We start from the raw sequence: 25,451 nt of genomic DNA, 5'->3' as shown, positions 1-25,451 counted from the left end.
AACTTAATTAGATTTAATTAAGTTATATATTTTTCTCTTAAATACTGTTACAAAGCTTATCACTGGATTCTGCAACAAAATAGTAATTTTGTTCTATTTATCCCATGCTGCACCTTCATGTCTCATTGATATTAATAAGTAATTGACCTACATGTTAGAGCATGCGCATAGTACTAGAAAAGCTGATATCCAACTATGATATTAAATGCTCTCAAGGTCCCGTTATACATTATATTCTCTTATCAATTTAAATGCCTTTTCTGTTTAGACAAATTTTTCTATCCTTCTTACTTATTCTTGGTATTAAAGGAATAGCCAGTCTTTATTTTACTTGAAATGTTTCTCTTGAATTATGTCTTATTACCCTGTTTGAATTTAACACTTATTTATCTAGCTTTTGTGTCCTTCTTCAGCAATTTCATAGTTCTTTTCTTTATTTTATTTCCCTTTGGAATACTCCCCTCTACAATAACAGATTATTTGTGTTCCTAGGAACATACCTTATCAAAGAACTTATGTTATATAAAAAAGCGTTTTAATTAGAAAAGGAGAGTTAGAAACTAGAAATTTTAGACTAGCACAAATTTATTTTTCCTGCAGGAATTCCAATAACAAAAATGTTTTATAAGTATGCATATCTAATAGTCATTGCAAAATAATAGGCTAATCAGAAGGTACAAAAACATTGAAACATTCCTGAACAAATCCTAAAGAGAACATAAAAGGAAACCAAACTCTAGGCCATCAATAGTAAGTCAACGCATTTAAGACCATCTCTGAGAAACAAATGAATGAGGAGCTCAAACCACGCAATCATGTGTTCCTAAGCTGTGTATGGGAAAACTCACTTCCATTATGTAGGTGAGCTGCAAATCCAATTTCATTACATCAAAAATATCTGCATAATGTCACTGTATTCTCTAATTTATTAACTATGTATCTCCAAACTGTGTTATGAAACTCACACTGGAGGCAAACAAGTATATGGAAATCAGAACCAAATGATTGCCAATTCAAAAGTACCTAAACTCTTAAAAATAAGACCCTTTGGAGGATGCTCTATGTGTTTCTCACTTTTCCCTTTACTTACCAGGTATTGAGCTAACTATTTTATATATATTACCTTACTTCCACAACCTTAGGACAGAATTCCTTCTATACTTTGTCTACTCACACACCAATTATACATCATAGCCTAACAGCATAAGCACATGGGTCCTAGAAATGGATTTCAATCTCAGATTGGCCACCTACAAGCTATTTGACATTGGATGCGTTACTGAAACTTGCTGAGCCTCAATTTCCCTATCTCTAAAATGGAGTTGATAACTGCACCTACCTCGTGAGGTTGTTGAGATGATTAAGTAATTTGATCATATTTGCCATTTATATTCGCTTTGTAGAATAGTGTGTGGCACATACTAAATATGTATATGTTAGTTACATTTATTATTCTAGTCCCCAAATCCTAAAGAGAAGCTGCCCTTAACTAACAAACAGCAAAATGCTTTGTTGTCCGTTCACTCCTGTTCCTTAGTGTTTTTAAATGTCTGTGTAATTGTCATCAGGTATATCACAAAGTAATTTATGACTTCAAATCATGATCTATTTAATTTTTTTTTATTTATTTATGATAGTCACAGAGAGAGAGAGAGAGGCAGAGACACAGGACAGAGGGAGAAGCAGGCTCCATGCACCGGGAGCCTGATGTGGGATTCGATCCCGGGTCTCCAGGATCGCGCCCTGGGCCAAAGGCAGGGCGCCAAACCGCTGCGCCACCCAGGGATCCCCATGATCTATTTTAATTGCAAAACAAGCTAGCATGCTCCATGTTCCAAAATGTATAAATCAAAAGGGGTTTAGGGAATGCTCCATCATCTTGCTAGTTTAGCACACATTTTTTAAACATATGCAATGTTCAACTAGGCTTTCCCTTCCTAACAATTATATTTCAAAGAGCTTGGTGCCACTGAAAACACCTCCTTTCAGGCCAACTCCACCTATTTTTCTTTTCTGCTTATAGCACTTATGTGGTTGTAACAACACAAAGGAATCCACATGATTTCAGAGCATGACTCATTTCCAGCAAATCAACACACACATTCTCAATTTTTCATGCATGAGAGATGTGTAAAACTATAAAAATGTTTGGACATTTGAGAAGACTAAATCAACAGACAGTAAGCGTTTTATCAAATCTACAAGCGAAATTAAACTTTAATTTGAATAAATAAACTGTACCATGAAAGAGGAGTCACTATCCATCTGAGCTAAAAAGATGAAGTATAATTGTGTCTACGTTAATAGATCCAGCAAGCAAAAGGAAATTGCAGCACAGGCTCCTGTTGGAACATGCTGATGAGTCACAGGTGTGTAGGCATGGCTTGTAAACACAGATGGAAAGGGTGACAAATAGATGAATATATCAGTTACAATTGTGGTCTGCCCCTCTTCAAAGACGGCATTTATTTTTCCAAATCCTTGGATGGTTACAAAAGAGGTGTCTATGAGACGGCAGAGATGTTATCAATATTCAGAGTGCCTCTGACTGAATTAATCGAGATGAAATCCCTTAGTCTCAAAATTTTCAGGGAAAAATAGCTCATCAATTATTTTGTTATTATCCCTGTTATGGTAATAGAGTAAATATTGGCGAATTCCAAAAGAGGGATAAACGACGATCAAGGTTATAAAGAAGGACTGTGTTTTTTGTTTGTATCATCAAGTTGTCAAGGAGAATGACTTTTCAGAATAACAAAGTGTATCCTGATGATACTTAGCACTACTGAACCAGGACCCCTCATGCAAAGAATTCATTCACTGAAAACTCATGATCTCAATCACATTTTGTTTTTTAAGACTCAAAAACTGTTACCCTTGACAAGAGTGATCTGATCTAGTTTTATAAGCCTTACTTTGATTAGAGCAAATATGGAAACATGCTTAAATGATACAATTCTACCCCATGTTCTTTGTTCTGAAGTAAATTCCTTAAGTGTAGTGTGTGGCCCTACAAAACTTGTTTTAGAAACCAACAGGAAAAATGTCAACAAATAACGTGATTCAGTGAGTTGAAGATTCTCTGTATTTGTGTAATCCTGGACTGAGAGTGATCCAGAGGTTAGAGCAAAAGCTCTGGAAGCAGAAGGCATGTGTTTACATTCCTTCAGTACCTGCCTACTAATTGTGGGACCTCGGTTTCTTTTCCTGGAAAATGGGATTTTTATTTATGGGATTTATTTCACGGGTTTGTGGTGAGGATTATAGAAAACACTTGAGGACACTGCTGATTACACAGTGAACTTTCAACAATTCTATCAATTGTATATAGCAGCTACATTAGACATACAGAACAGCAAACATTAATGTCAAAGGATGGGGAAAGAGAAACAATTACTGTAAATAATATAGTCCATGTACTACAAAATATGCATTTTATCATTACAAATATTCAAATATATGGCCACCTCAAGGACAGCCTGAGCCATCAGAAATATGTTTTCTCTAAATGCTGCTCCATCTCCACTGGTAACAGGCCAAGTTTCTTGAATATCAAAAATAAGTTTTTTTTTAAACTACCACTATTTAAGGCTATCTGAAAGTATATTCAGATAAGAACATCATTTTCAAATATTAATAGTCTCCAAAAATACTTATCCTACACCATTACTTACATTCCCACTTATTAAGCACTTTTCAAGAAGAGATGAGTTCATGCCTGGGTTGCCTTTCCAGAATCCATCACTTCCTCCTTTTCCCATAATTTCTGTGTAGTTTAAGAAAAACTGATTCCCTTCTGTCTCAAAAGGGCTAACACATGGGACATGACTAAGACTATTCATTCCATTCTCTCCTCCACAATGATAGGTTCAAGAAGTCGATGTGCAATTCAAACCAGAGTAATCAGAGTCAACAGCAAGACCTTTGTCAAAAATGCCTAGACTTGAGACCTTGTTAGCTCTGGGCTATGGAGTGCTATCATGAGGAAAACGAAGCTAAGAGAGAAGCTGAAACCCAAAATAGGGCAGCACCAGGACATCAGCAAAGAACCAGAGCCTACAATTCTGAAGGCATCAGGATTCTTTGGCGCTTTCAGTTGTGTCAACCAATCCTTTCTCTTTATAATTTATATTAGGCTTTGCTACTTATTATAAAAGATTTTCTAAATAATACAAGAATCTGAGGGTAGGGGCTGAGCATTTTAGCTTAGGAATCTAAAACAAAAAAGTATTGACTTAAAAAATATGGCATGATCGTGAGTGGATGGATGTTCCTCAGGGCTTTTGATATTATTCCTTGCTACTTATAAGGCAGTTGTGAAGATCAAATGGGATAGCACATGCAAAGGATAAACACAGTGCCTGGTCCACAGCACACAACAAACACTTGTTCCTCCTGCTTATATCTCACTCTTGTCCTCCTCAAGAGAAGGTATTAAGTGGCATCAATCAGTGTTCAGCATTTCTAATGTCACCAGCAAGATAGGCATGAGAAAAATACTGAATTATTAAAACTTTTTACCTTAAGATACCTTCTATTTAAAATCATGTATTTATGTAGACTTGGCACTGACAGTTCAATGGTTCTGAAATCTTTTTCCACAGTTCAAGAAATTCACTGCCTAGTGCACCATCTCTCCTCTCTGTCCTTACCCTGTAGGGCTCCCCAGTTTACTGAGTTACCAGGAATGCTCATGTTATCCTTGGTCCTTCAAACATTCATTCACACCAACACATCAGTAACTTGATACACGACCTTATTATACTGTGTATCTTTGAGAGTAAGATGAAGAATTAATTTCAATGTATTCATTTATATAAATACTGCCTAGAAGCCTATTAAGTGCAGACCCCACATTAAGCTTTGCAGATACAACCAGAAATAAACAAAAAGTGAGCCATAGCGTGTGTCTCACTGAGCTTTGAATCTAGTGAGAAAGTCAAGCAATAATCAAGCATTCACACAAGACATTAATGGCACTTGTGAAGAGCCCTGCAAAGAACAACACAAGTAGGATGAGGATCCCGAAGATGGAGACCCTTCAGAAGGTCTGGAGAGGCTTTCCTGGGGGGGCCAGAGTTGGGCTATGGCTCAGAACAGAGGGAACACAGGCCAAAGAGACCACCTGTGGCATGGCAAGGAAAAAAGAAGGTATTGTGCACAGTGAGATCTCCACAACAACCACTGGAGTGGGAGCCTGAGATTGTCAGGAATTCCTGTTGTCCACAGAGGCATCTAGGCGTCCACTTATTGGGGCCACAAATGAGAACGATACTAGACACGTGCGGGCTACAGACCTAATTCAGAACCTGTAATCCATCAGTTTACAACCTCTGCTCAAAGTCAACGGTGTGTCTGAGGCCATAGTGTTTCTCTAAGTGCTATTTGCATCACAACCATCTGGCTTTCAACTATCTATCTATCTAAAATCCCACTCCAGAACTACTTGTTCCAAATCCTTGTGGGTATGGTCCAGAAATCAACATTTCTCACAAGTTCCCAAGGTGACTCTTAGGCACACCATAGATTGAGAGCTGGTGATTAAAGCAATATTACTCCTTGAAAGGCATGATCGATTTTACTTTTGGAAAATAATTCAAATAAGTCCATTTACATCCTCCTGAAATGGAATATTAGCTCATTTAAAACTATACTAAATGTTGTAAATAAATCAAATACTTTTTGTGAAGCATGTATTAAATCCTTCCTAAGTGAAAAATATAACTTTTAAAAGACACAATTTCATAAATACTAATTCAAATCCTTGGAGAAGGCTGCAGATACAAGAAAGAATGTGTATATGACTTCGGTTATTCATAACGGCACTAATAGCACAAAGTGTGCAGGGATTCTGTCTAGAAGAGATGTGCATTTTATAAAGTAATTTGGAAACTCAAACAATTGAGTTAGATATCTAGTTTGCCTGATTCTACATTCCTATACTTATGATACTAACTATTGAACGTGATAATAAACATGAAATCAAGAGAGAAAGGGATTTTTTTCCCCCATGAACTCCTTATATAGACCTTAAAAAATAGGCATCGCTTTGGATCAGATACCCATTATCAATTTGGACAGAGAGTGTCTGAACCACTATTATCTGCAAATGATTCATGAGTGCAGGTATTTCGCTACCTGAGGATTTTAGTGAAACCATAAATATAAGAAAAGACAGAAGCTGGAATTCATAAAGGGCCTTGAAAAATATCTAAAATAGAAAATTATGTCTAATCTGAAGAAAAATGTAATTTAGCAAATCTGACTCAGATGCTTCCGTCTATTGCCAGAAGGGCCTCTTTCTTATTTACCAGCAATATTGCATGTTAACCTCTCCATTCCACAACAGAAAACACAGAAGCTAACTAGCCTGCTGAAATTCACTCATGGTGAAAGCAGACTTTACAATAAAATCGTTGATCATATAGAGCTAACGCTTTAAACAAACCAGGATAATAGTAACCTTGTAGAGATTCACAAGCCATGATTTAACAGGGAAACTAAAGCTATTTCTATATTTTCAAAGTAAAAAAAATTTATAACACGTATAAACACACACACATACACACACATATATATGTACTTTTGGCATATGATATGTGGGCTGATATAAAAATCTCCAAATTTTGTCTTCCCTATTAAAATTCTTATGGTAAGAGCAACCTACTGCCATTTTAGAATAAATAACACTTTCCTCTTTTGGCTTTACCACCTTACATCAAAGATATGGCTATTTGGCCAATTAATTTACAGAAAAACAAACAATATACTCCTCTGACATTTATAAAGTTAATCGTGCATTAAATCATTGAAAAATTTAAGGGCGTATTTTTCTTTCTGCGATTCTTTTTGAAACATACCCACCCTTTAACATAAATAAAACCTCTAGAGTCCCACCATTTGTCAAAGACCACTTAAAAGCCAGAGTAAAGGAGAAATTTATAACACATGATTGGCTATTGATTTTATGTAGAAATGAATACCTAGGGATATAAAATGCAAAAACTGATTTTTTTCATTATTACTACTATGTCCATTATTCATAGAATGTTTTCCATGTGTCAGGCATGGTACTTAATGTTTTACAAAACAGTACTACATTTATTCCTAAAAACAAATTGGCTGGGTACTTACTATTGTTCCTATGTTACAGAAGAGGAAATTGAGAACTAAGATCAACCAGTTTACGAAGGTCAAAGCTGAAATTTGAACCCATAACCATCTGATTGCAGCACCCATGATTTTCAAATATTAGATATGTAATTGTTATTATTTTCCAAAATAGCCCATATTAGCTCATATTAATCTAATAAGGACCTCCAATATCTTAAGATTATCTCAATAATATGCAATTATTGGTCTTTGCACATAAAGGTCATCCTGGAGTACCACTACAATTGGCTTGCTTATTTTAGATTACAGGTTTGGTCTGCACTGACCAAATGATTCCTGTAATGAACAGTAAGGAGCAGCAGCTGCTAATGGTCTGGGATATAATTTTGTGACTCTAAAGAAAAAAATTTTTCTTCCAAAAGAAATTACTAGTTTATGTTGGATTATTTGACCTTTTGGTACCAAACTCTTACTCACTGAAATCATTTGTCCACAAAAGTTCCAAAAACAGTTGAGGTCAGATCAACAAAACGAAGAATTCAGAAGGTATCTAAATTGAATACCTGTAAGTCTGCCCACTTACAAGAGTTCCCTAGAGTCAAAATAAAGCAGAGGTTCATGATAATCATTGCCATCATTGGATTGGCTCTGGCCGTCAAGGTGGAGAACTGAGAAATATTTGCCTGTTCCCTGCTATAGAAACAATTTTTTTTTTTCTGGAATTGTCATTTCCATTTGATACCTGCTAAAATGCAAATAGGCCTGAAAGAAACTAATACTTCATCAAGGTGGGCAGGTTTATTAGAATCTTCGTGGGAAGAGATCTGTTGATAATTGAGAAAGGGAAAGAAAGATGGAAAGATCCACAACTGGCAGAGTGGGAAGCTTGTGGAGTGGAAGCTGCTGAAGTACAAAGGGCTGCTGTCAGTGGAGAGGTGGAAAGCTGCAACAGATGCTCCCTCCATGCCAATTTGGCCATAACCCATCAGTTCTAAACACCCTTCTTACCCTGCGAGCAGATTTAGCCTCTGGCCCAGGGACGGAGCATTTTTGAGTGCTGCAGGCAGGCTTGAATCAAGGAGTCTTGTGCTATTATTTGCAGTCCAGCAGTCTTAAATGTCAGGCAACCACTGATAGATGGACTGCAGACACCCAAGCACTCAGAAGCCAGTACTCAAATCCATAAGATAAAGGTAAAATTTCTCAGGCAGTGAACATATTTTGAGACCTTCTAAATCTTCCGTCCTTGGAGACCTGCTTGTGGAGCATGAAGGGATGGGCATCTGTGAGGCTTCAGGGGAGTAAACCCAGCCCCCCATAGCCCCCACTCTGGTGCCTGAATCTGTAATCTAGTTCTTCCTAACTGGTAATCTATCACATTACTACTGGAAGTGGTGCTTTATTTATTTATTTATTTATTATTATTTTTAAAAGATGTTACTTATTTGAGTTAGAGAGAGAGAACAAGAGCAGAGAGGAAGGCCAGAGGGAGCAGGGAGCCTGATGCCACTCAAACTCAGGACCCCAGGATCATGACCTGAGCTGAAAGCAGATGCTCAACCAAATGAGCCACTCAGGTGCCCCTGGAAGCAGTGCTTTAAATGATTGTTAACTCAAATAATTAATACATTCTTGTCAGAGTTGTTTTGCAACCTCTCCACAAAAAGATTCAAAGAGTAATTCCAAACACTTTAAAGGATGTCACTGCACCTAGAGAGACCTCACTGAGAAGTGGGGATGGAACAGAGACATAAAGTATCTTTTGTATATTTTTAAATATAATCAATCACTTTATCTCTTGACTAAATAATGTTTTCCATCATTTTATTATAGTGAATCATCTAAGATAAGATTCCAAAGTGAGGCAATACCTTGGAAACTTTAAAAAAAATATGTACACCCCTCTGCCATGATATGCCTAAACGGCCCAACTAAGCTAGACACAAGTAGTGTTCCCCAAAAATAAAGATGTTTTTGTTTTTGTTGGATTTTTAAAAGTAAATTGGTCAAAACTTTTTTTAATACCTAGATCTCACATAGGGAAGTGAGGTGACTTGTCTCTTCAACCATCTCCAAGGCCACCTGTTTAGACACAGAAGGCTACAGTCCATAGCTCCCTATCTGGCAAAGGAAAGAGAGGGATAAGATGACATGAACGGTAACAACAGCACAGTATTAAGTGGTGGAGAAAGCTGTAGAAATTGAACTAGGACTGGTTAATCTCAGCCATTGCTTCTGGGACAGGACACTATGTCGGATGACTACAGAATATAAGAACACAGACTAGCCCAGGAACATAGCTGCTAACTGTATGAATGTGTTACTGATTAAACTTAAAACACGCACATGCACAGATGCACACACACACACACACACACACACACACACTCGTCCTACATGGAAAGTAAATCCTAGTGTTTCGTCTTTTGAATAAGAATTTGCTCCCCCCAAAATCACCATTAATTTTAGCAGTGGCAACCATATTAATATAAAGAATATCTGCAAAACATTTTCTACCTACTGCTTCCCTTCCTTAAATGACTCTCAGCTTAAAAAAAAAAAAGAAAAGAAAAGAAAAGAAAAAGAAAAGAGAAAAAAAGGATAATGTAAAGTTCAGCCATCAAAAATGGCTTCATTAAGATCCTTAATGAAGCACATGGGAGCCATTTATTGACTCCTCAACTATTAAGATGGAACATTATTACGGCTTTAATAGTATTTCCATTTTCATTTAGGAAATAACTAATCAAGGGATCAATGTACCAAAGACTTTATTTTCTTTCCCTTGGGTCACTGCAAGTACATTTTTTAAAATGCAAAAAACGTAAGAGCGATTCCCCCTGGCACCATATCGCATGAACAATTTAAAGAGATAACAAGAAAGGTGAAAGGTCAACAGCTACCGATCTGAGTGCTGTTATAAAACAAATGAAAACTCGGTGAGGGGAAAGTCTCCTGTTCTGGGAGTAAGAAGGGATCCCTTCCAGGGCACAGAAGCTTCCCCTCCAAGGTATGTAAAGTGGCTCCACCCTGACCTGCTGTCAACCCAGGAAACATTTCTATTTCTCAGACTCACTTAGAATGCAAACGACTGTTTTCCTGGTAGTTCTCACAGCTCTGCTTCCTTTGAGGTACAGATGTGTAGCCACAGAACCCAATCAGATAACGCCTATTTACATATTTATAAAGTCTCCTGTAAAATCTCCTATCAATTGTTGCTGCTATATATAGGCCTTTCAAAGCATCTTGTGGGCCTAGCGCTCTACTGCATCGCTCCCTTCAGGAATCCTGATATATCGCATAATGTGATTTCAATGTAAATGGGGCCCATCACACAATCACACCACTTCACAAACTATTTTCTGCTGGGATAGCTTAAATCTAAACACACTCAAGCAGCTTGCTGCACTGGAGCAAGATTTCTTCCACATTTAAAAAAATTTTTTTCAAAAAAAAAAAAAAAATCCCAAATCCCAGCACAACAATGCCAGGGGAAAAAAAAAATCTGAACGTTTTCTGCAGAAAGATGGGCCGTCTCCAAATCCTTGTGCCCTATCAGACAAATTAAAGTAAATCAAGCATGAAATGAAGCCGAAGAGCCCCGAGATAAGGCTCCTTTAAGTCGTTTACAGATTAGGATAGAGAGAGGTGCATCTGGTCTCTGGCAGCGAAGGAGGCCACTTTCTCAGCTCACAATAGCAGCCTGTGTATAGGATTACCTTACCTTGTCACTGACAAGGGAGGAGGCGCCTGCAAGATGTCTCTAACTAACTTCCTAATGTCCCTGGTTAAGTTCTGCTATTAAAGTATTAACCGTTACAATGAGAGAAATACATTTTGATAAAAACAAACCAAAACCCCAAAAACAAAAACAAAAAATCCCAGAGACTGATTTATGAACTGGTCAGAAAACTGATAAACTGGGAGGGTGGGGGTGGGGGGTCTGCTACCCGCAGATGAGCCTCTTCTCTTATCAGTCAGGATTCTGCTGCTAGAGACAGAAGCTGATAAATTTCCAACAGAAATTGTGACACAGCCAGGAAACTGTGTGTTACTGGTTGGACTGGTGCTCTAGGGGCTGCCAAAAGGACTTCTCATGTTATCAGATAGGATTTTGCTGCTGTAAACAGTGAGGTTTAGAGAAACTGGACTCTCTCAAAATGCTTCATGATTAAGGGTTAAAGAATAATATGAGGTAGGTGTCAGATTTACTTGGAAGCATCTGGAATTCTGCAGCTTCTCAATGAAGACCTTTCCATTCCTTGGAAGCCTGGAAGCCAACCCCCCCTTCCTTCTTTGACAATGAACTTTTTCTTCTTCAATAAATTGTATTTATACCTTCTTTCAGATCCTTAATTTTCAACCACACAGAGAGACTGCAATCTATCCAACCTACTCACCTGTTTTACTTCCCTTCAAGAATGCATCCTAATTCAGTTTTAGGATTAGATCACGTGGTGATGATTGGAGGGGGTGGATGGTGTTACTACTTTCTCCTTTCAAACAACAGTCAACTTTTCCCCCAGAATCAAACAAGACATTCATGTTATCGGTTGGGCCATCATTGAGAATGAAATGGAGTATAATTCTTTTGGGGCATTACTTATTTTACTTTGTATTCCAATGAAGCTATTTTATTGTGCCTAATATCACAGTATATTTGTATTGCCCTTTACAGTTTATACTGTGCTGTCACTTATATTTTGACACTTCAACTTCACAGGCAATATTTTGAGATAGGCACCATTTCCACAAAATTATGATAAACAAATTACAGTTCAACTAGATTAAACGACTTGCCTAAAATTACTGGGTTGGTTAAATATGAAGTCTGAATTTAGAGCCAAACCCTAAACTCCTTCCTAATGTGTGATAATGGCTTAACTAATTTTCTCATCTTTGGATTAAAGGACTCATGAGGAAGTTCTCAAGTGGTTTGATGATAGACATAGGCATTCACCCCCAGTCCAAGATCACTTGTAGTCAATGATTCATGTGGTCCACAGCATCTGAGAGACACATATGATACATTTTAAGATATGACTATGTTGTATACACTAATGCATACAGATATGACTTTCTTTTAGGTAACTCTACTGAGAATCTCTTCAGTTGAAAAATATAAAATCATCATTAAAACTAATAGCAAAATGTTTGTCTGAATGAACAAGCATTTCATGTTTGTCGGACTTACACAGATCCTGCTTTCATTTCTCTCTACCTTTCCAAAATTCTCTCTTATTATTACTTCTTCAAGGAATCTACTTCAACACTACTAATTCCCTATTTTTTTAGTATCTATATTGACTTATTTAAAATCACATAAATAATAATATAAAATGCATGCAATTCTATTTAATTATATTTCTCACTCAATTTTCTATCCTGACAGCAATAAACCACAGAACAAAATATTCCCAAGCCAACATATCTTTGACAGAGGTTCTGGAGCTGCAAAAGAAAAAGCTTAAAATAAAAAGTCTTCTTTTTAAATATCATATTTAGTTTTTTAAAATAAAATCTGAACTACATGAGTTTACCTCATAATGGAGAAAATTTAGAATCAAATGTTATAAAAACACTTGGAAAATAAACCCTAATAATAAACTCTGTGTGTGTGAATACAGATGAAAACCTGATGAAAGTCGCATGTTCAAAACAGTTATGACTATGTCTGTAATTATTTTCAGTGAAGTAGGTTGAGGATAATCCTTCTCCCAGCACAGAATTGATATATTTACAAATCTGTGACCAAATGATGATATCTAACAAGTGCTCACTGCTTGCTGCTCCAAAATAATAAACTATCTTAAATTATGCCAAAAAAGATAAGAGACATGCTTTATTTCCCCATTTATTAATACTGTGAGGAGGTGACATTTATTCATGATATTTACAGTGCTTCTTTACACTTGACTTTGGGGAAGGCACTTTTTTTTCTTTTTTTGCTTCCTCATTGTGTATGATTTGGAAACAGATTTATTTCTGTTTTAAAAAATATCATTCAGTTAAAGAAAGAGTTACAATATGTTCTTCTTCCATAAAATATTTCTGTCAAACACAGGGTGAAATATTCTTCATACATTTTATGTCATATTCTACTATTATTAGAATTTGGAACTTTAAAATTTCTTTATACAATGGACATAAAACAGATCTATGGTATGACATCTTATTGCCTTTTCTGTATAAATTGGCTATATATATCTCATTGATTACCACTTATTAATCATTACTTTAGTCATTATCAACTTTCTTCAAGGAGTAGTTATTACTATTCAAGTTATTACTACACTTCAGATGTTACAGAACTCTAGAATCTTTCTTATTTTCATGGTTTATAGTGGAACAAAGTAATATTTGATTAATTCTAAAAACAGCAAAAGCCAAATACTGTATTTTGATTTTACTGACTTCACTAGAATATCATCAGAAAACAAAAGTGTGTTTCAGACAACATTTAATATGCTTTTGCTGTTTTTGGGTCCAATTTACTCCACTAGGTAAAGGTCTTCTATGACAACTATTATTTTGAGTTTATATTTATTTACATGATAAATGAACGGAAAACAAACTAAGTGGCTTAAACATTCCAGTTAAGTGCTAGTTGTGTTTCTGTAGACTCACATCAAACTGAATGAAACTGTAGTTCTTCCAAAGTTCTGTTGCTGGTACTTTTCACAGTAACAAAGTAACTATGGAATCATTTTTAGCAGTCTACTCTGTATGGGCTTTATGAGAGGTTTGCTTTTCTCCAACATATTACATCTTTTAATTCTTACAACAGCCAACCTTGCAGAATAGATGCAATTACTTTCATTTTGCAGCTGAAAAGCTCAAGGCTCAGAAAACTTAAGTAATGGGGCACCTGGGTGGCTCAGTGGTTGAGTGTCTTTGGCTCAGGGCCCTGGGATCAAGTCCCACATCAGGCTCCCTGTGGGGACCCTGCTTCTCTCTCTGCCTATGTCTCTGCCTCTCTCTGTGTGTCTCACATGATAAATTAAAAAAATCTTTAAAAAAAAAGAAATAAAAGAAAGCTTAAAGTAATGGTGAAGAATCAGGATTCACACCCAGGTCTGTCTAATCCCAAGCCTGTGTTCTTTCCCCTGTGCCATGCTGTCTACTTTCTCTTTCCACATACAAATTAGACTGATATTCTTACATAGTCATATATGCTTATTTCAAAGCAATTATTGGTAACATTTATTCATATTTCTTTTCCTTTTGACATTTTATATTAATTCACCATAAGAAAATATTATTGACATTAATTTATAGAAAATATAATTAGAAACTATAAATTGTTCTCAATTTTCCTCTTCCCCAGGAACCCAAGTAAATTTAATAAAAATAAGAATTCGATAAGATGTGTTAACACAAGCACTAGAAAGACCTATTTCTCATTAGAGATCATTATAATATGGTGTTAGATCAAGGTTTCCATATACCAGTTCAAGTGCTAAATCCTTACACTGATCCTAGTATAGTGACTGACTTTTCATTGTCCCAACATCCTTTATTTCTACATGTTATATCAACATATGTTTAACTTATAATCTTTTTAACTGGGGCCAGGAACTGAAAACATATCATGAATCAAATTAAAAAGCACTATAGCCCTGCTTTGGTTAATGACATCCCATTTAAGAAGGTTCTTAAAGTTGTGATGCTGTCATTTCTGTGATTTCTCTTTGAAGAGTTTCTTAAATTTAGGAAATGTAATTTTTCTACACATCACTAGGAAGTTCCAAATTATGTGAGGGAAATGGAGCCAAAGTTTTTCATACTTGTTAATAGTAAGGGCAGTATTTGTCTGTCTCAAAACTTCTTCCATTTCTCCTCTGTTCTTGCCACTGCTTATCAACTAACTCTCGGTTGACCATATTCACTGAGCAATCTTGTGTTCCCCTAGACTAAATAAAGACGAGATGATAATATCCTCTTCTGTCTTCCTGTATGCAATTAAGAGGGATGAAATGGGCAGTGCTCTTGGCAGGAACTCTCAGGGAGTTGGGGAAGAAAAATGTTTAAGAACCACTCCCTTGGATTTAATCCTAGGGGAGTTATCTCTAAGAAAGCCCTGCTGGTTATTTCTTGAGAATCCACAGAATACAAACATTTTTAAAATAAGGGCAGCTGTAATCAACTATCTTCAGGGGAATGTTATTCACAAAATCTCAGGGAAAAATGGTGCCACAAAACCGGATAAATACCCAGCAGAAACTAGTGACTAATAAGCCTCAAAATTCATCTACTATGAACCAAGGAATCAGGTTAACCACTGAATCACTTAAAAGCTATCATTTTCTAGGTCATTATTAATGTAAGTTCTGATAAAAATGTCTCCCTCCTCTCCTACATACCTTCTTTACTCAAACAGCTTTAAATGAGGCATTATAAAATTCAGATAAATAATACTTTCCTTAAAGAGTGCTTGTCACTATTCAGTGGAAGTGTGGGCTAATATTCATTTTAATACTTCCACTAAAAATCTGAGAACGTTTAGCTTTCATGGCACTTTCTTGTTAATTCATTAACACATGACTCTATTCACAGATATCCAAGTATCACTCGCTGATATTTTGGAGTCTGTTCCCAATGTGAAGAGCCAGGCAGTCTTTTTCCTATCTTTTATCTGTTTCATTCCCATGACCTTTATCTTGTTTTTTCCATAGACTATTTTCCCAAAATATCAAAATTGTTTGGAAATTTTTTCTTATCTACAAAGTTGTTAACAATTTTTTTTATTGCTCACCATCATATAATCTGTAAACTAAATGTTCTCAAATCTATGATCTATGTTAGTATAAAGGTGGTTCATACAGTTCTTTTTGGTTATCACATATCAACAGTTTTTCTTGCTTACTATAAAAGCTTTCTTTTACTCTCTTCTAGTTACTCTCTTTGAGTATGCTTTCTATGGAATTTAAGAAGATAATTTATTCCCAGGGAGCCTATCAGAATACTAAGTTACCTGTTACCACTTATGCACCTTGGAACAACAGTTATGACTGAGTAATAATGAGTAAGACTGATAATTGTTTGACTGTTATTCATCCCCTGGACTGTCACCTCTTAGATGTGCCCATAAGATACAAGATGCTGCTAAAGTTGGGCTCTCTCCTTTCCATATAAAAGGGATTTGGCGGAATCTGCCTCTATGCCAGCCCAATACCATTTTCATCAAAGGAAACATAACTAGTCTTATTAATAATACCAACCTGATCATATGCCAATCCATAGGACCCCTGTGGATGATGGCTAGTAACTGATAATCAATCGTGGAGCATGAATCCACAGACAACTGTGCACTCAACTAACCAAAGTATGGTCTAGACCGTATCTTCTGTGCTTGTTGATGAGAATGTCATGTGGAGAGGAATCAAAAGCGTTACTGAAGTCGGGATAGATTACATCTATTACTTTGCCCTTATCTACATGGCCTGTCACTCTATCATAGAAGGAAATTAAATTGGCCTGGCACAATTTGCTCTTCACAAAACCATGTTGGTTGCTACCCACTAACTTTTGCTCTTCTAGATGATTGTAAATTGATTGTTTGATGATTTGCTCTAGTATCTGCTTTAGTATCAAAGTTAAGCTGACTGCTCTATAATTACCAGGATCGTCTTTTTTTTTTTTAATCTCTTTTTCTTTTTTAAGGATAGTCACTACTTTTCCCATAAATGGTGAGTTTTTTCCTGCCCTTTTAATGTTTCCCCACATAGTAATTAGTAAGACTTCAGTTTCAACTCCTCAATATCTTCAGCATATACCTCCAATTGCTACATTTTAATTCTGTTTCTATATTTACAATTTATTTTCTCTTCTAATCTAATCACACTTTCCATGCTTTCAAAATTGGTATAATTAACTCTACTATATTATAAACTGAACTTCCCTTGAGTAATCCTGGGATTACTTAAAGAAAGCTTGTCCTTAAAAAGATTTTCTAAGTTATCATTCTTCCCTGATACATAATTCATTACCTTTCGAGAAGCCATCTTACTTTAATACTGCACATTTAATTAGCTGTACATTTACTGTCAACATGTATTTTCATCTAAACTTTTATTTCATCTTTTCCATTCTCAATATAAGTAAAAATGCATATTTATTTATATATAGTAAACTGATGTATAATGGCATAAACAATGGTGATTAGCCAGAAAATAAGACAATATATTAGTGTTCTTTTGAATTAAAATTAAACTAATTCAAATTAAATTAAATTAGCATTCTTAATGTTACTAATTTAGCATGTTTGAAAAAAATTTTTAAGATTTTATTTATTTGTTTGTTTATTTATTTATTTATTTATTTATTTATTTATTTATTTATTTATTTATGAGAGACACACAGAGAGGCAGAGACACAGGCAGAGGGAGAAGCAGGCTCCATGCAGAGAGCCTGTTGCGGGCCTTGATCCCAGAACTCCAGGATCATGCTCTAAGCTGAAGGCAGATGCTCAACCACTGAGCCACCCAGGTGTCCCGCATGTTTGAAAATTTCAAAAGGATATAAGAGAAAGGCGTTTTGCAATATAGTTTATACAAATAAAATGCAAATTTATAAATTGAAGTTAATTAAATCTACTACTAATAAAGATAAAAAAAAGGGTGGTGACTACAACCAGAACTGAAATTGGCTCCCTGGAAAATTGAGCATTTTCTCTGATTTGGTCTAATTTGTAAGTAGGTAATGTTGACCTAATCCATTTGTGTCTACTACATGTTTCTTCAATTAGATATTTTTTCTGTTTTTGTTCTTTTATATCTGGTTCATATTTTGAAATAATTGCTCAGTTAGTGCAGTTCATGATTGGAGCAGATAGTCTTAGGGCACTTAATTCCAGCATTTTCCTCAATCTGAGCATTACCTTGTTGGATTCCTGACCTGCAGTAGAAAACTAGAGTTGCATGAGCTATATTAATACATGTTCTGTTCACACAGTAATTTTAGAAAGAAGTATAAAAAATATACTTAATAGGATTAGTTTGAATCAACCTGCCTTTGTGTTACCCCTACCTTCTCCTGCCCCCCTCAAAAAAAAAAAAAAAAAAACCCAGCCAGGAGGTTACAAGAAGGTGGTGGATGACACACACTGATCCTTTGGCCACATATGTTAAACTGTCGCTTTATGTTGGGTGATCACTGACCTGCTCTTTTGTCAGTTTTCTTCATTTATTGTATAAATTGTCAAATAGGCAATTTTAAAATTTCTGTTAAAAAATGGTGACTAGAACTCAAGTCAAGAAATAGAAAATATAAAAATAACAAGATGATGATTCTTTCCTAAAAGGGATACACCAAAAGTCAATAGAACTGGTGGCAAAGTTCAAATTAGTCTCAATCTATGTAAAATTAGATGCAGAGTAAACCTTGTTCATTCTCACAGCTAAGTAAAGCAGCACTTTATGCCAATAAAATAAGAGATTAGAGTATAGGAAATAAATTATGTTTAAAGCTAAAGCAATTAGAAGAGTTAAAGCAATCCAAAATTTTTCATATCAAAAAAATATAAAGCTGCAATTCTTAAAACATCTAAAAAGTCTCAGAAAATAAGCAGAACTCACGGGAAATATATATAAGTAAACTCTGACATTCTTCAGGGAGATAGAAAAGATGGCCTTGAGAGGGATATATGTATATGATTATTAATATTTAGTTATAGGATTTGATATTTAAGTATAATATTTTAAGTGGTTCAATTTCTTTAAATCTTGCCCCAATATTATGTATGTTTTTACGCACTTTTTTTTAAAGATTTTATTTATTTATTCATGAGAGACACAGATAGAGGCAGAGACAAAGCAGAGGGAGAAGCAGGCTCCACGCAGGGAGCCCGACGCGGGACTCAATCCCAGGTCTCCAGGATCACCCCCGGGACGAAGGCAGCGCTAAACCGCTGAGCCACCTGGGCTGCCCTTTACCCACTTTTTACAGAGAACATTATGTATATTATATAATCATTTAGTCAAAGAAGCTATTATTTTTTACGAAGCTTGTATAAATTGCCTCATTGCTGAAAATTTACAGCTCAATTATCAATGCTTAGTGAAAAGTATATTCATTTGTTTGAATTACACAATCGAATAATTGCCCTTGCTAGGACACCTTTGGAAGGAAACAGGAAAACTCTAAAGGTTGGATACTACTGTTACAAAACTGGTACAGTGACAATTGTCTTTACAAATTCAGATTTGATCATTTATATTAATGAATCACTATCTCTTAAATTTGTTAACTTATTTTCTGGAAAAATTCTAGAAGTAAACAGATGCTTAACAAATTTTGATTAAATTTTTAATCTTTATTTTTTCAATTTCATCAGCCTTCATAGTTTTAAAAAAGTATTACCTATTTATATACTTATCCTAAGCTTTTGTTTGTATCAAGATTCTCTAAATTATAATTCTAATGAGTATCTTAACTGAAGTACACATAGTAAGTATTCCTTTATTGATGTATATACTTCAATGGGATTTATAAGGCAGCAATTATTAAAAAGCAACCATAAGTTTATATTTAGACAGAATGTTTTTTGATTATGCTTTCTTAAATACTCTAAAATTAAATTTAGGTTTACATTACAATGTATTTAGCCAATAACCCACATACTATTCACTTCATAAAACCAAAATTTGTCTCTTTATTTCTGTTATATTTAGGGAAAAAATCAATATAGCTGTTCATTTGAATAGCTGTCAAAATTCTTCACCCATCAGAAATGTTACTGTTCTTGGAAAAAAATTATAAAATATATACAATGTGGATTCAGGCCAGAAATGACACCTCATTTAGTTGTAAGTATAAAAATGCCATACACTCACTTTATTTAGAAATATTTCTTAAGTGTTTGGTTTATACAGACATTCAACCAATCTGTGTTTATTCTTAAATTTGAGCAGGATACTTCCTTATCTTGTGTTTAAAAAAAGTATTCTATCAATAACTTCTAAAGACTTATTCTTCTTATGCTGAATAGCATGTTATTCTGCAGGCTAAACAATATGCTAAATAATATGCAACTCTTGGTCATAAAAGATAGCATAAGAGAAATTATTAAATTATCACAAGTATAAGCTCACAGTATAACAAAAGTTTGAGTATTTATTCAATAATGTATAGAAAATATTTCATGAAAATTAAAATTTGGAATTGAAGAGTCTTAGATAAATAATTAAATTTATTATGTAGACCACAGTCATTTAACCAAAGTGCAAAACAAAATATATCCAAGATTATTTGGTGACTTGGAATCACAAATGATTGTATTTTTTACCCAATGTATAAAGTTACCATGTGAGACTTGCTTCCTGATGATTCTGAAGAAGGCTTGACTCTAGGTTTGTAATTGCAAACACTACATTTCTAATCACCTTCTACTGCAAACTCCCCCCACAATCCTCACCTCTTCCCCCACAAAAAGTTCTTTCTCTCTATTCTTACAACTGCCATTTGTAAAAATTCCTGGTCCCTACTGAGCCTAATTAATTTTGACTGGTAATACAGCAATCTATACAGGTGGGAAGGGTTACAAATGAATATTACAGAATAAAGTTTAAGATTTTAGATTATCTGTGGGATATGAAAAAGAGGAAGAAGAATGAAAAGTGGAAAAAAGCTGAGACAGCTGGGGAATCTGATCTTCAAATCTTGCCCTTCTATGAAATCCTTAGAATTTCTTTCTCATTTTCAGATATATTTTATTCCAACTTATGGCAATTACTGCCCAAAATTCCACCAACTATGAGTTCACTTTGGTTTACAAACATTCTCTTTATAAAAGTGAACAAAGTCTTAGAGTCAGTCATTTCATCTTTTCCATTTTTCCTTTCAAGGATCTAGCAGAGATCCTATACACTGAAGCTGCATTCTCTGAATTGTGGTAGAAAAGAAAGGAGGTGCTATCTGTGTCACAGCCAGATGTGGAAAAGAGAAGGGCTCAGGGTGGAGAACAGGAGCACGGAGAGGCAGGAAGGGCAGAGGAGGCAGTGAGTACCAAAGGCAAACTGCCTACTTTACATTTTTCCTAGACTATCTGCTCAGATATGAAGAGGCATCTCTCTTCCTACACTTTCTAATTCACACTTCCGATCTTATCACTGACCTGCGTGGCCCAGTGCCCTCAAGATTCCAGAAACTGGGTTGCACTCTTATTATTGAAACTCACTACCCTCTCTATGAGTTAATTCAATAGCGGGTTGGCCTCAATGGCTTCCCATCCCCATCACTTACAGGTAAGTCTAAATTCGTTTGCATAGCATGGAAGGCTATGGAAGGCACTTCTTATTCATTCCGCTGTCCTCTCTGCCAGCTTCATCAAGCAACCTCTCATTCATTGCGTACAGGCTCCCCAAAATGCCATGCTTTCTCTTAACATAATATCTTTGTATATGCTCTACTCTCCACCGCTGGTGACCTACTCCTTTTTCCAGGGATTTAACCATATTAAGAACAGACATCTCTGGTACATAAAAATGAGAAAGCAGAGGCTTACAGAAAAGATAGCTATGTAAGTAAACAACAAAATACTAATTGCTAAATTGGAAATTATGCAGAGTATATTATGGTATAAGATGTTCTTAATTCTTCTCCAGGAATTCTTTTCTGCCTTTCTAAGAGGAAATAGGAGAACCTGGCACCACAGGCTACACAGTTGGCTGGTCAATAAACATGTAATGAAGAAACTAATAAAAAGAAAATCAAGTGGAATTTCTATGGAAAACTCTTTAAATAGAACCAATGTAATTATCAAGATTATTCTTCACACACACATTCTACTACATACATATTATATATGCAAATATATAAAGAACATGTTTAATTATGATCATTTAGTTAACCTTCAAATCAAAAGCATCTTTGTTATTCTTTCAGTATTCTGATGTTAATAGTGAAATGGAGACTCAAGATTTGCACTTGATTTCCTACCCATGGATCCACTCTAGCAAAACTCTTCTTGGTGGCCATCCTATCAATTACTAAACTTCTGTTTTTACAATCTTCCCTCCTTCATTCAAGCACAATTCTGAAGTAAAAAAGAGTAATTTAAGGTGCATACTTTTTATTTTTTTCATGTGAACACAGTATGGATAGGACGCTAGTCCACCTTATTTTTTTTAAGATTTTATTTATTTATTCATGAGAGACACAGAGAGGCAGAGACACTCCTCACAGGGAGCTGAATGCAGGCCTCGATCCCAGGACCCTGGGATCACACCCTGAGCTGAAGGCAGACACTCAACCACTGAAGCCACCCAGGCATCCCAGGATGCTAGTCCGACTTAAACCAGGCTATGACTTGACACTGTTGGCAGGACATTTCCATTTTTTTCAGTACCGCATGTCTGAAACGATAGCTCAATGATACCAAATTCTTATTTAGCCTTTTGTTTATTTTTATCAAAAAAAAAAATCCTGTTGCTGACTGTTGACATCATACTTTATTACATACTATGTTATTTAGGATTAGGTTTGATATCAAAATGCTTTAAGAGGCATTTCAAATGATGTAGGATCACCTTAAACACAATGCTTGGCCTGCACCTATCACCTTAGTCAAGGGATCAAGTTTAACGTTACCAATAATAAGTCATATCAACATTGGGTGCCACCTGACATGATTCACTGAGAGACACACACCATATCATTTTCCTGGCATTCTTGCCAAAAATGCATCGCCTCAATCTAATCATGAGAAAACATTAACCAAGCCCAAATTGAAACCACTCTACAAGATAACTGAACACTACTCTGCAAAGTGTCAAGAAAGGCTGAGGAACTACCACAGATTGGGGGTAAGAAGCTCTGAATTGCACATGCCGAGTGGAATCGTGGCACAGATCCTAGAATGAGAAAAGGGCATTTAGTTGGGAAAAAACTGCGAAATCTCAATAAAGTCTGCAGTTTAGCCAATTGCATTCTATCAATGTTAATTTCTTATTGTTGATAATCCTAATATGGTTATGTAAGATGCTAACCTTAGAGAAAGCTGTTGTAATGTGTGTACAGGAACGCTCTGTACTGTTCTTGTTATTTTTCTGTTAGCCTAAAATCATTTCAAAATAAAAAGTTAAACATAGTGGTGTGATCAAAACAAATGAGCTGTGACTATAAGGTTCAGCAGAATATTATAACCGGTGACAAAAGTTTTTTTCAGGAGTGAAAACCGCATGCATGGCAGAGACTCAGAATCCATCGCCTCTTCTTCCTCAGCAACAAAATCACGACATATTAACCAAAAACACGGCACCTACCATAAAAACCGCCTAGCTTGCAACTGATGTAGTATATAAGGATGAGAAGAAATAGAAGTGTTCTTAAAAGGATGAAAAGAAATGAATAAAATGAATAAAACGAATTCAATCATATGGCTATTTATAAGCCAAAAATAAATAGTTAATAAATGAATTCCTAAAAACAAAAGAAAATGTTTTAAAGTTAGGAAACATATCGAATAAATTGGTGGAGGATTCACAAACACATGGCATGCTCTGCCCTCCAATGTATTCTTTCTTTCCCTCATCTACTGAGCAAATGGCTACTGAGCCAAGCAAAGAGTATTTTCTACTGACAATATATAATTTAATAAGATGCAGTTACTGCACACAAGGAATACAGCCTTAAACTAAAAATGGTTTTTATATTTTTAAATGGTTTAAAAAAGAAAATACTTCATGATGTGTGTATATCATATTAAATTCAAATTTGTGTTCATAAATAAAATTTTCATCAATAAAAATTTTGTGGACTTTCTTTCCCCTCATTGTAATATAAGTACCCACATAATATTTTTCAGTTTGCCTCTTGGCCCTGAAAGCCTAAAATACTTACTATAGGAATCTAGGCAGGAAAAGTTTCTAACTTCTAGTCAAGGCCAATGGTTCTCAAATTTTGACATGCATCTGGATTCCCTGCAGGGTTTGTTAAAAGCATAGACAGTGTGGTCCTACCCTCAGGCTTTTAAATTCAGTACATCTCATGAATTTGCATTTCTAACAAATCTCTAGGTGACGCTGTAGTTGCTAACCTAGAGACCACATTTTGAAAACCACTGACCTAGATAGCTCAATGAGGAGTTATGTGGAGGGCCACAGGTATAGGAGGAGTGAGAGGACATTCTAGGCAGAGGGCATACGGAAAGGCCTGGAAGGAGGGGACAGAGCAATAGTCCCACATAATAAATTCAAAGGAAGAGATGGTAATAGTACTTATGAAGGCAAAAATACTGGGGAAAGAGACAGAGTTAAGAGAAGAGAGGAAAAAAACTTCAGCAGAATTTGAATAGGGATTAGTAGTGAGAGGGAGATACCTAGGACTCAAGGATGATACCATGTTTTTTAAACTTCGTACTGGAAAACTGATTTGGAAGGAAAGCTGCAAAACTCAGTCCTTAGATATGTTAAGTCTGACATGAATTGGGGGGTTATTTTTTTGGGAGCAGCTTAGAAGTGGGATCTGGGTTAGAGATACAGATTTGGATGTTACTGTCCTAGTGATGTCCTAGATATGGGTGAGATCACAGAATGCACAGAGTAAGTAGCAGCCAGGGCTGAGAAGAGAATCTTATGGAACACCAACATTAGGGGGTCTCAAATGGATGAGAAAGAGAAGGGCAACTAGAACAGTATGGAAATCGTTTCTGAGGTTAGATAAATGAAGGAGTATATAGCTGCTGGATTTAGTGGGAAAGATAATTACTATATCTGAGAAGTTTGTTATTGTACCACGTAGATAAATAGGAGAAAATAGAGTAAAAAAGTAGGGAGATAATTTTTAGAAGGATTGCTAAAGAGAATCCTCTATAAAGAAGGTATAAATAAAAAGAGAGGCAAAGGACTGTAGTCAGAAGGAATGTAATATATAAATTGGAGGACACATTAATTGCTTGTCTGTCTACTGGTAGATCTATCTATTGGAGACAATATTGTTTAGGGATTGTAGTAAAAGGTGATAGTTTGGAATATCTCTTTGGATTAGAGTAAATAACGCTGACAAGCAGAACTGAGGCCAAGATGGGAAAATGGGATAAAACACATTTTCAATCTGTATGTGTTTGTCACAACCACAGCATAACATCATCAGGTGATGTCATGAATGGAACAAAAGAAGTACTTATAAGGCTCACAGTGTATGCTGTGTGGCATGAGGTAAGAAGATTGTCCAAATCTCTAGGCATAAAGAGTGAAAGAACGAGGACTTCATCATATTTTTCCAGGGCATAATTTGGAAACAATTGTCGCTTATAAGCATTTACTTTTCAAAAAATTCTGATCCTTTCTATATCCTACTGCCAGAATTTCTAGCACAGATCAGCACCTCCAAGAACCAAA

The 25,451-nt window shown here is 35.6% G+C and overlaps 1 protein-coding gene across 1 annotated transcript in view; it reads right to left on the bottom strand.

The window, feature by feature from the left end:
• The window catches only part of ZFPM2 (zinc finger protein, FOG family member 2), a 360,422-nt gene that overhangs the window by 268,593 nt on the left and 66,378 nt on the right, over positions 1 to 25,451 (bottom strand). The window lies entirely within an intron of this gene.

This window comes from Canis lupus, chromosome 13 (assembly GCF_011100685.1).
Source record: "Canis lupus familiaris isolate Mischka breed German Shepherd chromosome 13, alternate assembly UU_Cfam_GSD_1.0, whole genome shotgun sequence".
Taxonomy (NCBI): Eukaryota; Metazoa; Chordata; class Mammalia; order Carnivora; family Canidae; genus Canis; species Canis lupus.
Note: the sequence above shows the minus strand (reverse complement) of the source record. Positions and strands in the feature narration are given on the sequence as shown.